Source organism: Hemiscyllium ocellatum, chromosome 2 (assembly GCF_020745735.1).
Source record: "Hemiscyllium ocellatum isolate sHemOce1 chromosome 2, sHemOce1.pat.X.cur, whole genome shotgun sequence".
Classification (NCBI taxonomy): Eukaryota; Metazoa; Chordata; class Chondrichthyes; order Orectolobiformes; family Hemiscylliidae; genus Hemiscyllium; species Hemiscyllium ocellatum.
Window position 1 is genome coordinate 80,683,617 of NC_083402.1, and position 14,114 is coordinate 80,697,730.

The window sequence follows — 14,114 nt, forward strand, 5'->3', positions numbered from 1 at the left end:
CCCGCCTCCTGCTGCAGAAGAGCAGGCTCCGCCAGACCCCGCACAACAAATTAAACTAAACACGCGTCTTAGTACCGCCCTCCAGAGGCAGGAGGCTCAAACCGCACTACAGCGGAGAAGCAAATGTCAAAGGGTTCAAACATTGACTGAGGAAGTGGTTAGGCGTTGGTCCAGCTTTTCTTTAAAAAAAGGACGAGGTATTTTCTAATCAACCTGTTGAGAGATGTCATTACACACCTCTGGAGCAGGTGGGAATTGAAACAGGGCCTCCTGGCTCAGAGGTAGGGACACTACCTCTGCCATAATAAAGCGAGCTTGTGACTATAGCCTCCCTTAACTGGCTTTGCTCTGGTCTGGGTGGCTCTGCAGGAAAATCACAGGTTTGTTACATTGTAGCAGGAGGCCCATCATGCTTGCACTAGTTCAATTACTTAGCATCAATCTCCTGCCGTTTCCCTAATCTACGATCACCATTTCTATTAAAATCATCATCCCCTACTCACTTGAATGCCTCTGTTGAACCTGCTTCTAGCACATTTACAAGCAGTGCATTCTATACCCTAACTACTCATTGTCTGAATAATGTTTTTTTTCCTCACATCACCTTTGGTTTGTTCACACATCAATTTAATTCTTATGCCCGCTTTTCTTTTTACAAGCAGGAATTAAATTTACTCAATCTAACCAGCTCATGATTTTGCAAACCTCTTGTCAAATCTCCTCTGAGCCTTTTTCTAACCAAGGACAATTGTTCCCATTTCTTTAACCTATCCTCATAACTGAAGATAACTTTCAGTACAAAGACACATCACTCCATTATCACTCATCTAGCTTTTCCTCTTTCCTGGCTTACTATCAATATCCCTTTGTCTGACCATCATTTTTCTCCCTCTCCACCTATCCACCCACTCCCTCCCTCATCTTTAGCATAAATACCACTTTTTCCTTGCTGCTATTAGTTCTAAAGAAAGGTCACTGCACTGGAAACTTCACATTCTTTTCACAATTTAAGAGGGTAACTATCTTCTTTCTTGGAACTGTTCTTATGAATTGATTCTGCACTCCTTCAACAAATTATCTTTCTAAGAATGTGGTGCCCACAACTGTACACAGTCCATCTGAGATCTAACAAGTGTTTTCTAAAGTTTGAATATCACCTTCCTCTTGTACTCCATGCATCTTTTAATAAAACCATATGTGCTCCACCTGTCCTGCTGAAGATCTAGACCCCTCAAGAGGGGCCTCTTGGTTCGAAACTGGTGAAAAGAATCAACAAATGTGGTCTATTCAAAAAGCAAGGGTCATTAGTTTATTGAATTAAGGTACCTTGATACAATTCTATCCAGCAACACAGAGATTGAAGTTTCTGTGTTCTGTGGTGAAGTTGCGCAACTACATTTGAAAATTATACATTATTTATATGTTTTTAAAGAAATAGTAAGTCTTAATTACAAGAAAGGTCCAATCAACCGTAATAAGGTGGCATGATTGAAGACAGGCTAATCTAATGGTATTCTATGCTAAAAGATATCTTATTTACGTAAATTGTCATGCCATGTACTGGTTCAAGGTTAGTTCAAATGGTCAATTAATGTGTCAGTATTCAGCTTTTGAAAACTCTATTGTCCTCTTATCTTTGAACTGCAACTTAATTCTGCAAATCAGCAGCATAGTTCACAAGCCATTTTATAGTATTCTTTTAAATCGAGAAACCATTTTATTATAATAAAAATCTACATATTTTTGTTGCCTAAATTCAAATTTTAGATCCTCACTGCCACCTTCAATGATCTGTGTGTCTAAATATATCCAAGTGCCTTTGCTTCAGCACTCCTTTTTAAATTATACCTCCTATTTTCTATTGTCTTCCAATAGGAGTAGAACAAAATACTTAGTGGGACAACAGGAATGTGTGTCAAACACAGAGAATGCTGGAGAAACTTAGCTGGTCTGGCAGCATCTGTAGAAAGAAAAACAAAGTTCACATTTTGAGTTCAGAATGACTCATCTGCAGAATTTCACAGCATTCACTGTGTGTTTCTTCTAATAATTGTTGGCATCATTTTATGATTTGGATTTTATTAGTTGTGCCCCAAAACATTTCATTTTCTTGAGATCATTCATTGTTTGATGAGACTGGGGCAACCCAGTATCTCCTAAAATGAATAATTAAAACAGACATTCAAGAAACATCCTCCTGTAGTAAGTTAGACTTACTGAATGAAACCAAGAAGCCCCTATCTGAGCTGTGAAGGCCAAGTTGTCTCCATTCTTCTGAATAAAAAAACAGGGTTCTATGTCCTTGTTGACAGTCAATGCCTCCTGCTTGGGAAAGAAGAGGATGAAAAGACAAAGGGAACATCTGGGATAGGCTGGGAGGCAGGTGAAATTAGAGTAGTGCTGGAAAAGCACACCAAATCAGGCAGCATCCAAGGAGCAGGAAAATTGACGTTTCGGGCAAAAGCCCTCCATCAGGTTCCTGATGAAGGGCTTTTGCCAAAGATGTTGATTTTCCTGCTCCTCAGATGCTGACTGACCTGCTGTGCTTTTCCAGCACCACTCTAATCTTGACTCTAATCTCCAGCATCTGCAGCACCCAGCTCTGCCTGGAAGGCAGGTGAGATTAAATGACAAAGGGATGATAATGAAAAGCAAATAGGGACAGTTATGGGCGAAGTAAATGAAGAAAAGATAGGTCCAGGAGAGGTATTATGGGAAGGCAGAATCATCATCAGCAGTTGCCAAACCAAAAGGGTGGAGGGGTTAGGATATGAATTTGTTAAATTTGAGATTAATTCTGCAAGATCATAAAGTGCCTACACAACAATTATAAACCTCAGTTCTATTTCATTACCATCTATTTTGATTCGTCTGTCAAGTTGTTTATCTGTAATCCATTACTTGCAGAAACTTCTTCCAAATATAAAATGGGCAAATTGAAGCCATTGCTTTCAGTCTTATCTCCAAATTATGTTCAAACCATAACAGAAATTGCTAGAGAAACTCAGCAGGCCTGGCAGCATTTGCAAAGAGGGAGAAAATCTTGAGTGTAGTGACCATTCTTCAGAACTGATAGCAGCAATGAAAAAGTGGTATTGTACCTGATGATGGTGTGTGTGTGTGTGTTTATGTGGGATGGAGGGGTGCGTGGATAGGTGGAGAGGGGGCCAAGAAAGAGGGAGAAAATTGATGGGCAGACAAATGAGTATTGATAGTAAGCCAGGAAAGAAGAGAAGTTGATGGGTGATAGTGGAATGATGTGTAATTGAAAACATGTTATCTGTACTGAAAATAACACATTTCAAAATAGGACCTGGGTGTGAGAGTGGGTAAGAGACATGGAAGGAGATGGTCAAGCTCTAAAATTGTTAAACTCAATACTGATTCCTGAAGACTGTAAGACAGCAAGATGGAAAATGAGGTGTTCTTCTTCTTCCAGCTTATGTTGAGCTTCCCAGGAGCACGATAACAGGCTGGAACAGAAGATAGAAATTGTGGCATGGGAATACAGCTGTGTGTTGAAGGGGAGGCAACGGGAAGCTTGGGATCATTTCTACAGACAGAACGTAGTATTCTACAAAGTAGTTACACAGTCTGCGTTTCATCTCCTTAATGTAGATGAATTTACCTTGTGAACCGTGAATACAGTGGATTAGATTGAGTGAAGTTCTAGTAAACTGTTGCTTCACCTGGAAGATGTGTCTGGGGCCGTGGCTCGTGAGAAGAGCTGGGGTAAAAAGGCTCACGTCCAACTGAATGGGAAGGTGCCAAGGGCATCTGGGGAGATGTTGGAAATGGAGGATGGAACTAGGATGTTCATAAGGGAATAGACTCTGCAAAGTATCAACAAGAGAGAGGAGGGGAAAATGTATCTGGTGGTGGCATCCTGCAGGAGGTGGCAGAAATCGTGACTTACAATCTTTTAGTTGTGGAGGTTGGTGGGGTGGAAAGTGAGGACCAAGGAGGCCCTATCGCTGTTGTGCAGGAGAAGAAGGGATGAGATGGAAGTGCAGGTAATGGATCAAGCATGGTTAAAGACCCTGTCAACAGTGATGGTGAGAAATCTTTGGTTGAGTTAAAAGGTGGATATTTCTAAAGCCCCCTGATGGAAGTTGACATCATCAGAGTAGATGCAACTGAGACAGTGGAACTGGGAGAATGGAATAGAGCTTTAACAGGAAGCAGTGACTATAGTCTAGGTAACTGTGGGAGTTGGTGGATTTGTAGTAGATATTGCTGACCAGTCTATCACTTCAAATGAAAACAGGCATATCAAGGAATGGTAGGGAGGAGTCAGAGATAGACCCAATGAAATTGCACTTTTTATCAATTTTGCCAATTCCAGATGAGAGAGGAAAGCAGCACTAATGATGAAGAATGTACTTTGGGTGGGGGATTTCAACATCCACCCCTAAGAGAAACTCAGCAGCAACACCGCTGATTGAATTGGTCAAGTCCTAAGGGACATAGCTGCTAGACAGGGTCTATGGCAGGTGGTGAGGGAACCAATTAGAAGGAAAAACATACTTGACCTCACCTTTAAATCTGTTGGCTGCAGATACACTTGTCCATGACATTATCAGTAAGAGTGACCAACTGCACAGTCCTTGTGGAGACAAAGCCTCACCTTCACATTGAGAATACCCTCCGTGTTGTGTGGAAACAACACTGTGCTCAATAGATCTAGCAACTGAAGTTTGAGCATCCATGAGATGCTGTGGGCCATCAACAGCAGCAGAATTGTACTGCAACACAATCTGTAATGAATTTTGAGAAAATCTGTAGCTGGGGTTGAGATTCTGCATGTAGGTTTGCTTGCTGAGCTGGAGGGTTCGTTTTCACCTTCCAGTTCAGTGAGCAAACCTACATCTACAATCTGTAACCTCTGGCCTGACAAATTGCTTAGATCTGTCTATCACTTGCTGCTTATGCTGAATGGTAGCTTCACCAAGTTGACATTTCCAAATAGCAAATCCCTATGCAACCATTATCATCAAGCCAGGAGAAAACCTTGGTTCAATGGACAGAGCAGGAAAGCATATCAGGAACAGTACCAGGTATACCTAAAAATGAGGTATTAATTTGGTGAAGCTACAAACAGGTCTACATGCATGCCAAACAGCAAAAGCAGCAAGTGATAGACAGATCTAAGCGATCCCACAACTAACAGATCAAATCTAAGCTCTGCAATCCTGCCACATCCAGTCCTGAAAGGTGTTTGACAATTAAACAATTCACAGGAGGAGGTGGCTCCATAAATACCCCCAGTGTCAATGATGGAAAAGCCCAATACATTGTGGGCGGCACGGTGGCACGGTGGTTAGCGCTGCTGCCTCACAGCGCCTGAGACCCGGGTTCAATTCCCGACTCAGGCGACTGACTGTGTGTAGTTTGCACATTCTCCCCGTGTCTGCGTGGGTTTCCTCCGGGTGCTCCGGTTTCCTCCCACAGTCCAAAGATGTGCAGGTTAGGTGAATTGGCCATGCTAAATTGCCCGTAGTGTTAAGTAAGGGGTAAATGTAGGGGTCTGGGTGGGTTGCGCTTCGGCGGGTCGGTGTGGACTTGTTGGGCCGAAGGGCCTGTTTCCACACTGTAAGTCTAATCTAAAAAAAAATTAGTGCAAAAGGTATTCCTGAAGCATTCGCAACAATCTTCAGCCAAAAGTGCAAAGTGGATGATTCACCTCTGCCTCTTCCAGTAGTTCCCAGCATCACAGATATCAGGCTTTGGCAAATTTGATTCACTCAAATCTGATTCAAAACAAAAATCATAGGTATCAGGGGAAAGCTTTCCGCTGGTTGGAATAATACCTGGCAGGAAGATAGTTGTGATTGTTTGAAGTCAGTCATTACAGGTTGAGCAAAGACTACGACAACGGATGAATGGGCACCGCACAACAATCAACAGACAGGAGGGTTCCTTCCCAGTTGGGGAACATTTCAGTGGTCCAGGACATTCAGCCTCGGACCTTCAGGTGACCATCCTCCAAGGTGGACTTCGGGACAGGCAGCAGAGGAAAGTGGCTGAGCAGAGGCTGATAGCTAAGTTCGGTACCTATAGGGAGGGCCTCAACCAGGACCTTGGGTTCATGTCACATTACAGGTGATCACCATTGCACTACACACAGACACAGATATTCCTACACACACGCGCACACTCACATACACACGGACACAGGTACACACAGACGCGCACACAGACACCCACACACCCTTATAGACACACACACTCCCACGCTCACACATGCACCCCCTCGCAGACTTAAGACACTCTGCATCCACTACACACACACACTCACAACCCCCAACCCAGAAAGACAGACACACACAGACAGACAAAGGCCCATATGCACACATATATTTTGTGTGGTGAATTTGTATTGCACTTTGCTCAAAAACTGCATACATTCATGTAGAACTCTGACTCAAAAACTGCAGGAATTTATGTAAAACACTGTTACCTCACTTATTAGATTAGAATCAATCTAAACATCAGGTCATAGACAGAGAACACAGGGGGCCAACACCTTCAACATATTGTCTAGCTATCACCATTGTTAACAGCTAACCCGAGAATATAACTTTAAAAAGGGTTTTGTGAGTTACACATGAAAGAAGTGAAACTATCACTGTATTCTAACAGATGAAAGGCTTAACAGACAATCAATTTTTCAATGTATAAATTTCAGTTGCATCACACTGCAAATTTTTGCTATAAATTCTGTGTTACGATCGAGCCCTCCACAATAACCTGATGAAGGAGCGTCGCTGCAAAAGCTAGTGTGCTCCCAATTAAACCTGTTGGACTATAACCTGGTGCTGTGTGATTTTTAACTCTTCACAGGTCTAGGATGTCTCTGCAGGCATTCCTCAGAGTAGTGTCTGGGCCCAAATATCTTCAACTGCTTCATTAATGACCTTCTCTCCATCACAAGAGGGGACCTTTCCTGATGAAGGGCTTTTGCCTGAAACATCGAATTTCCTGTTGCTTGGATGCTGCCTGACCTGCTGCGCTTTAACCAGCAACACATTTTCAACTTTGCCTATGAATGCACAATGTTCAGCACTATTTGCAACACATCATATATTGAAGCACTTCATGTTAAAATGCAACAAAATCTGGACAATATCCATAGTCTGGCTGATAAGTGTCAAGTAATGTTCATGTCACACAAATGCCAGTCAATGACCATCACCAATAGGAGGCAATATGTCTCCTGTTGACATTTAATGGTAATACCATCATTGAACACTTCACTATCAACATCCTTGGGGTTACCTTTGACCAGAAACCCAACTGGACTCATCACATGAGCAGGTCAAAGGCTTGGAATTCTGTGGTAAGTAACTCACATCTTGACTCCCCAAAGCCTGTTCACCATCAAGGCACAAGTCAAGAGTGTGTTGGAATACTCCCCACTTGCCTGGACGTGTGAAGCTCCAACAATACTGAAGAAGCTTGACACCATCTAGGACAAAGCAATCAATTTAACTGGCATCACATCCACAAAGATGTGCAACACCAACACTCAGCAGCAGTGGTATATACTACCTACATGATGCACTGCAGAAATTCACCAAAGATCCTGAGGCAGCCTCTTCCAAACCCATAATCACTTCCACCTAGAAGGATAAGGGCAGCATAGGAACATAAGCACTTGCAAGTTGCCCTCCAGGCCACTAACAACCTTGGCTTGGAAACATATCACTGGTCCTTCACAATTCCTAGTTCAAAGTCCTGGCATTCCCTCCCTCAGTACGTTATGTCAACCTACAGCACTATAGCAGTTCAAAAAGGCAGTTCACCACCACCTTCTGAAGTACGGGCTTATAAATGCTAGGCAACCGGCGATGTCCACGAGTAAATAAAAAAGTGACTTTCTTCGGATCCAAGTTGTGGAAATGAGTATTGGATCCTAGTTAACTCTACTTCTTCATGGGATACATGGAATATTTCTTGTTCTGGTGCTATTCGGGTCTATTCCCATAACTCTTTCTCCAGAACATTGCCATATCATTGTAACAGATTGGTGAGGCCAGGAAAACCAAAACTAAGCATTCGGCTTTATCTCTAAGTGGATACTCGTGGAAGTTGGAAGTTATGCTAAACGTGTATTGACTCTTGTTCCAAAGAAGAAGCATGGATTTGGATTTGAAACATTAATTCTGTATTCCTCTCTCCATAGATGATATCTAACCTGCTGAGCTTCTCGAGCACTTCTTGTTTTGCTTTAGGATTTTCAATATCTGCTGTAATTAGCTTTCATTGCTAAATTGGATTTTGTTTTGGTTATACTTAAGATTACTGCACGTATTACATATCACACACTTAGCACTGTTACAAGCCTTGCAACCACATCGAGTAGTATGCGTACAGTTCCAATTATTCAACCATGACACACGCCCCATCACAAATGATCGATAGACACATTCCCCAGTCTCTTATATGCCAGAGTGGCACAAACTGAAGGTAGTGGTAACTAAATTAAGGGGAATAAGTTTTTTTTTGCCTTTAGTTGATGGAAGAGATAGCATTTGCAACAACTGAAGCAAGAGTCAAGAATGTGGTGCTGGAAAAGAACAGCAGGTCAGGCAGCATCCGAGAGCAGGAGAATCAATATTTTGGGCATATGCCCTTATCAGGAATGAGGAATTGAGTGTTGCTGTTAGCAGTTGTTCTTTATCATTGATGATTGTTCTTTCTTTCTTATGTGGAGAGTTGGAAGAAGAGAACACAGTCTGAGTGGGAGCCTCATTCCTGATGAAAGGCTTTTGCCTGAAACATCGATTCTCCTGTTTCTCGGATGCTGCCTGACCTGCTGTCCTTTTCCAGCACCACACTCTTGATTCTGATCTCATCTCAGCCTCAACTACATTGAGGCCTGTCTGCTCTCTACAACTCTTCAACCTGTTACAACTTTAAAATCTATCTATCGCATCCTTGAATTTACTCAATATTCCAGCATCCAATAGCCTAGTGGTATTAATGCTGGGTGATTAACCTAGACACCCAGGTAACATTCTGGGGACCTGACTTCGAATCCCACCACAGTAAATGGTGGAATTTGAATTCAGTGAAAGTCTGGAATTAAAAGTCTAATGGTGACCACAAATCTATTCTTGATTGTCAGGAAAAAGAAAACATCTGGTTCCCCAGTGTTCTTTCAGGAAGGAAACTGCCATCCTTCTCTAGTCTGGCCTACTTGTGATTCCAGATCCACAGCAATGTGGTTGACTCTTGACTGCCCTCTGGGTAACTGGGGATGGGCAATAAATGCTGGCCTAGCCAACATCACCCTCATCCTGTGAATGAATATAAGAAGTTCTAGATACTCACATAAGAATCATCATCCTCTCTACATTTACCCTATTAAGATTCTTAAGGATTCTGCAAGATTAAATCAATTTGTGTCTTACGCTTCTAAATACAAACTTAGCCTGTCTAACCTTTTCTCATAAGGTAAATCTTTCATTTCAGCTATTATTCTGGTAACCCTTCTGAGTTGCCACTTATGCATTTGCTCCCTTGCGTAAGTAACAAAATCAATACTGTGCATAGCACACCAGATACACTTCCACCAGTGCTCAGTATAACTGAAGCATTGCTTCCCTCTTTGGTATTCAGTTCCCCTTGCAATAAATAACAAATTAGCAGATTTCCAAATTAATTGCTGCACCTGCATACTAATGTTGCATCATTGATCCCTCTGTATCTGCGAGTTCTGCAATCGCTCAACGTTTAGGTAATATGCTTTCATTCTTCTACCAAAATGAACAAATTCACAATTTCCTAAATCTGTGCCTACTCACTTAACCTATTTATATCTTTTTGCTACCTCCTTATGTTGTCTTTAAAAATTGCTTCCCTACCTGTATTTGTGTCACCAGTAAATTTGACAACCATACCTTCCTTCCCTTCCTCTAATTCATTTACATAAACTTTAAACAGTTGGGGTCCCAACACTCCTCCTTGACAATCTGGTGTTTCCAAACCATGAGATTTTATTTTCTGCACTAACCTATGATTTAGCACCTAATCTTCTGGAAATCTAAATACAGTACACCCAATGATTCCTGTTTATCCATAGCATGTCTTAGTTTCTCAAAGAACTCCAGTAATTTGGTCAAACATTATTTCTCTTTTAAAACCATGTAAATTCTTTGTTAATGTTGAACTTAGTCAAGTGCCTGGCTATAACTTAGTAACAGTTTCTAACATTTTCATTGTATGTTAGGCTAACTGCCTTGTAGCTTCCTGCTCTGTGCCTCCCCTTTTCTAAATAAAAGTGGTACATTCACGATTTTTCCTTCTAATAGGACCGCCCCAAAATCAAGGGAATTTGGTACATTAACTATCACACTTGCCACTTCTTTTAAGACCCGAGGATGAAGTCCATTAGGACCTGGGCATTTGTTAGCCTGCAGCGCCCACATTTTACTCAGTACAAGTTTTCAGGTAATTGCAATTTTCCAGAGATCCTCCATTTCCTGATTTATTGCTGCTTTTGAAATGTTATTATATCCTCTACAATGCATTTGGTTTCCCTTCTTTCTCCATTACTAATTCTGCAGTTTATTCTTTTTTTATATAAAACTAATATTTTGATAACTTTTTTAAAAAGACTATTTGTAGAAACTTACTGTGTTTATAAAGCTGGTTTGCTTTCTCTGCTACTAACTTTTCCCTCATTATTGTTTTGGTCAATTTTTTTTCAAGAGAAAGATTTGGCATAATACAGGATCTAATTGTCAATGTCTTGACAACGTTTTTCATTGTAGCTGTGCATGTAGGTATGGATCGGCATGCATGGCTTGCAGGGTTCCAGGACAGTTAAGTAAGCAGCCCTCAAATAGGGGAGTTACAATGGTTTTGATGAGCACAAACCTACTTCCTGATCTCAAAAAGGCAGCATTCACGTTTCCACCATTGCCAGTCGACCAGTGCACTTGTTGCCCAACACCCAGCCAACCATGCATAATAAGAGAGTCTGAAGCCAACTCCTCTCAGGGCAGTGTTGCACACGATTGCTTTGCAAAACCACTACAAACTCTCCAATGACAATCAGCCACTTTTGACAAGTTATAGTGGAGATACCAAGGAACTAAGACACAAACACCTAGAAGAGAAGTACTCAGGAAAATTACCTGTGATTTGTATTCAAAATGACAATTTGATTCTCAAATCTGGATTAGAATGTTTATTTTATGATGGCTTTCATTTTTGTATTGTGGCAGTAACAGTGGAGACAATGTGCTGTTAATAAATAGACAATTGGAGTTGCAGTCACATGTATAGTTACGCAAATAGGTCACTAAATGGGACATAAATTCAAATTGACAGGGTTATTAAATGAAATCTTGATTTATGTCACAATATGCCTATTCTACATGCTTCCAACCTGTTAGCTAATACTCTTATCTCTTCCCAAAATGGCATCCAGCATGGGTATCATCAGATGCCATTCTGGGGAAAAAAAACACTCAAAAAAAGGGGCAGTAAGGAACTTTGTTGGGACTCTGTATGGAAATTTTCTTTGTAGAAAGATGGAAGTTATTTTCATCGTAGCATTGGATAAATGAGAAAACTATGTAATCAAATACATAACTGATTTAAGTTTAAAATATATTACAAAGGAAACAACTTCAGCCAAGTAATAATAAAATACTTTATTGTAATTCATTATTATATTAATTTAGTAAAACTGTTTTACAGAAATGGAGTTACTTCATTGGGTATCTGTATTGTGCTGATATCTTTCAAATATTGGTTCGAATATTGATTTTTGGGTTTATTGAGGGAAAATAAAAGAGTGATCTGGGAGCAAAAAAAAAGGAAGCCATCAACAAGCAGGTGCAATATTTGTATATTTTGCTAAACACAGCCAAAATAACCTTTTTAAAAAACCCAGTATTTTAAAACAATATATAGTTACGATAATACTGAATATTATTTTCATTTTTTTTTCCCTGGAAACACATTACTCAAATAAAAGGATATTAGGATCTTCGTTATCTATTTTCTGTTCTTCCATTCTAAGGTTATTCTGGTGATAAAAGATCATATGATCATAGGTTTAATATTTAGTAGCAAGCCTAACATCAAATCTAAGTAAATACTACTTGCACTAATAGAATAATCATAAACATCAATGGCAAATGTAAACCATATTTTATACTTCAGTCGTTACATTCATAAAGGCTAGCAATTCAGCAAATCTAATAGTAAGAGGACAATTCTGACATGAAATATATTAGTTTTCTTTTATGTTTAAGATTCTGGCAAATTGATTCAATGGCTCTACAATATTTAAAATAACCTTGTCAAATAAGGGCATTAAAAATGCAAGAAAGGCTGTAAGATCTCAAAGAAATTAAACTGACGTCAATTGTCATTCTTTTACATTTATTGAAACCAACTCTAGAATGTATTCTTTAATGCTGTGCATTTGTGTGGACTATACCCTAACAAAGAACACAGGCATATTAAGTAAAGAAATTCAGCAAGGTCTTGAACTGGCCAACATTGATGTTGAGCTCCCCAATCCTGTACACAATTATATACATTTTGGTCTGGCCTGAAAAATGAACTTTTTCACTCTATGGAGGTTGCTGGACCTGCTGAATATTTCCAGCATCTATGTTTATGATGTTTGCATTGATATTCAGATCTTTGCGTACTCCAGACTATCTTTTAGTACAGGTCTCGTTACTGGCAGAACAGTGACCATCTTTATTATAAATTATTAAACAATGTGACATTCTTAAACCATTAGTCTGTATTGAAACAAAATGAAACAAAATTGTGACAGGTGCACAAATTAAATCAGAAGGCATCTACAAGTTTTGTTTAACACTGTAATAGACTTGTTAACTTAATTTGGAGCAATGTAACCCGGATTAATACTGAGATGCTGAGGACAGAGGAGGAAATCCACATTTAAGTTTAGTTAAATAGCACCTCCAAGAAAACCATAAAGTCATCACTGTTTTTGTAACACAAATGTAATGTTATTTCTATAATTCCTTAAAAAATTGGCAAAGTATTTCTGTAACTATAGGCCATTGCAGACAGTGCGAGATCATGTCATGACCAATTTTTTGTTGTTTAAAGAACATTTCACAATCTTTGTGAAAGGAATGGCTGCAATTCATTTAGATTTTAACTAAATAATTACAAAATTTCAGCAATTAATATATAAAAGGACAAATTCAGATTCAGTCTTGTACCTAAACTTGAAGTAGATGCTCCTTAGGATTTATGCCATATCCCTGTGATGTGTCATTGTATTCGGCTGCATGTCATCAGTTTAAGGTGGCTGCTGATAGCGGAATTAAACATTCTACATGGTAATATCATGGAAATGGGAAAATTACATTAGTGGGACAATGTATAATATTTTCTATTGATAATACCAACAAAAAAGTTTAAAGATAACCTCTTTAAGGCTTGGAAAGTCTGGGAAGTTCTTGCAAACTATGGTGATAAATATATATTTATGTACATAATTCCTCACACTCTAAGTTTATTATTATTCTGTAAGGATATGTTATACAACAAACAAAAAAATGTAACTTGAATACAGTTTTGAGCAGCTGGCTAAAACAGCTGGAACAATAATTCCCAGAGCAAGAATGTGGGAGACTCTTGAGAAGAAAATATAAGGGAGAAGCTCATAGGAGGAGGAAACTGCACTGTGCAACTGGACTCAGGTTTAGCTGTTTAGATTGCAGCAAAAAACTGAGGGAAACAATCTACAGCATGGAAGCCCAATGCTTGAGCTCAGACCTCCTAGAACAGGAATAAATCTTTACAGCAAGACACAATAATTACAGGAGGGAAGGCAAAGTAAATCTGAATAAATACCTTTTATAATCAGTCACTGATGTATGGGTCCACAACTACTGTTCTGATAGTAGAACAGAAAATGCTGGAGAAACTCAGCAAGTCTGGCAGCAAGTGAAGAGAGAAACAAAATTAAATTTTGAATTCAGCATGACTCTTCATTCTGAAGTTATATTTGACTTAAAGTATTAACTCTGCTTTTCCCTCCACTGATACTGCCAGACCTGATGGGTCTCTCCAGCAATTTGTATTTCAGATTGCCAATAGCCGCA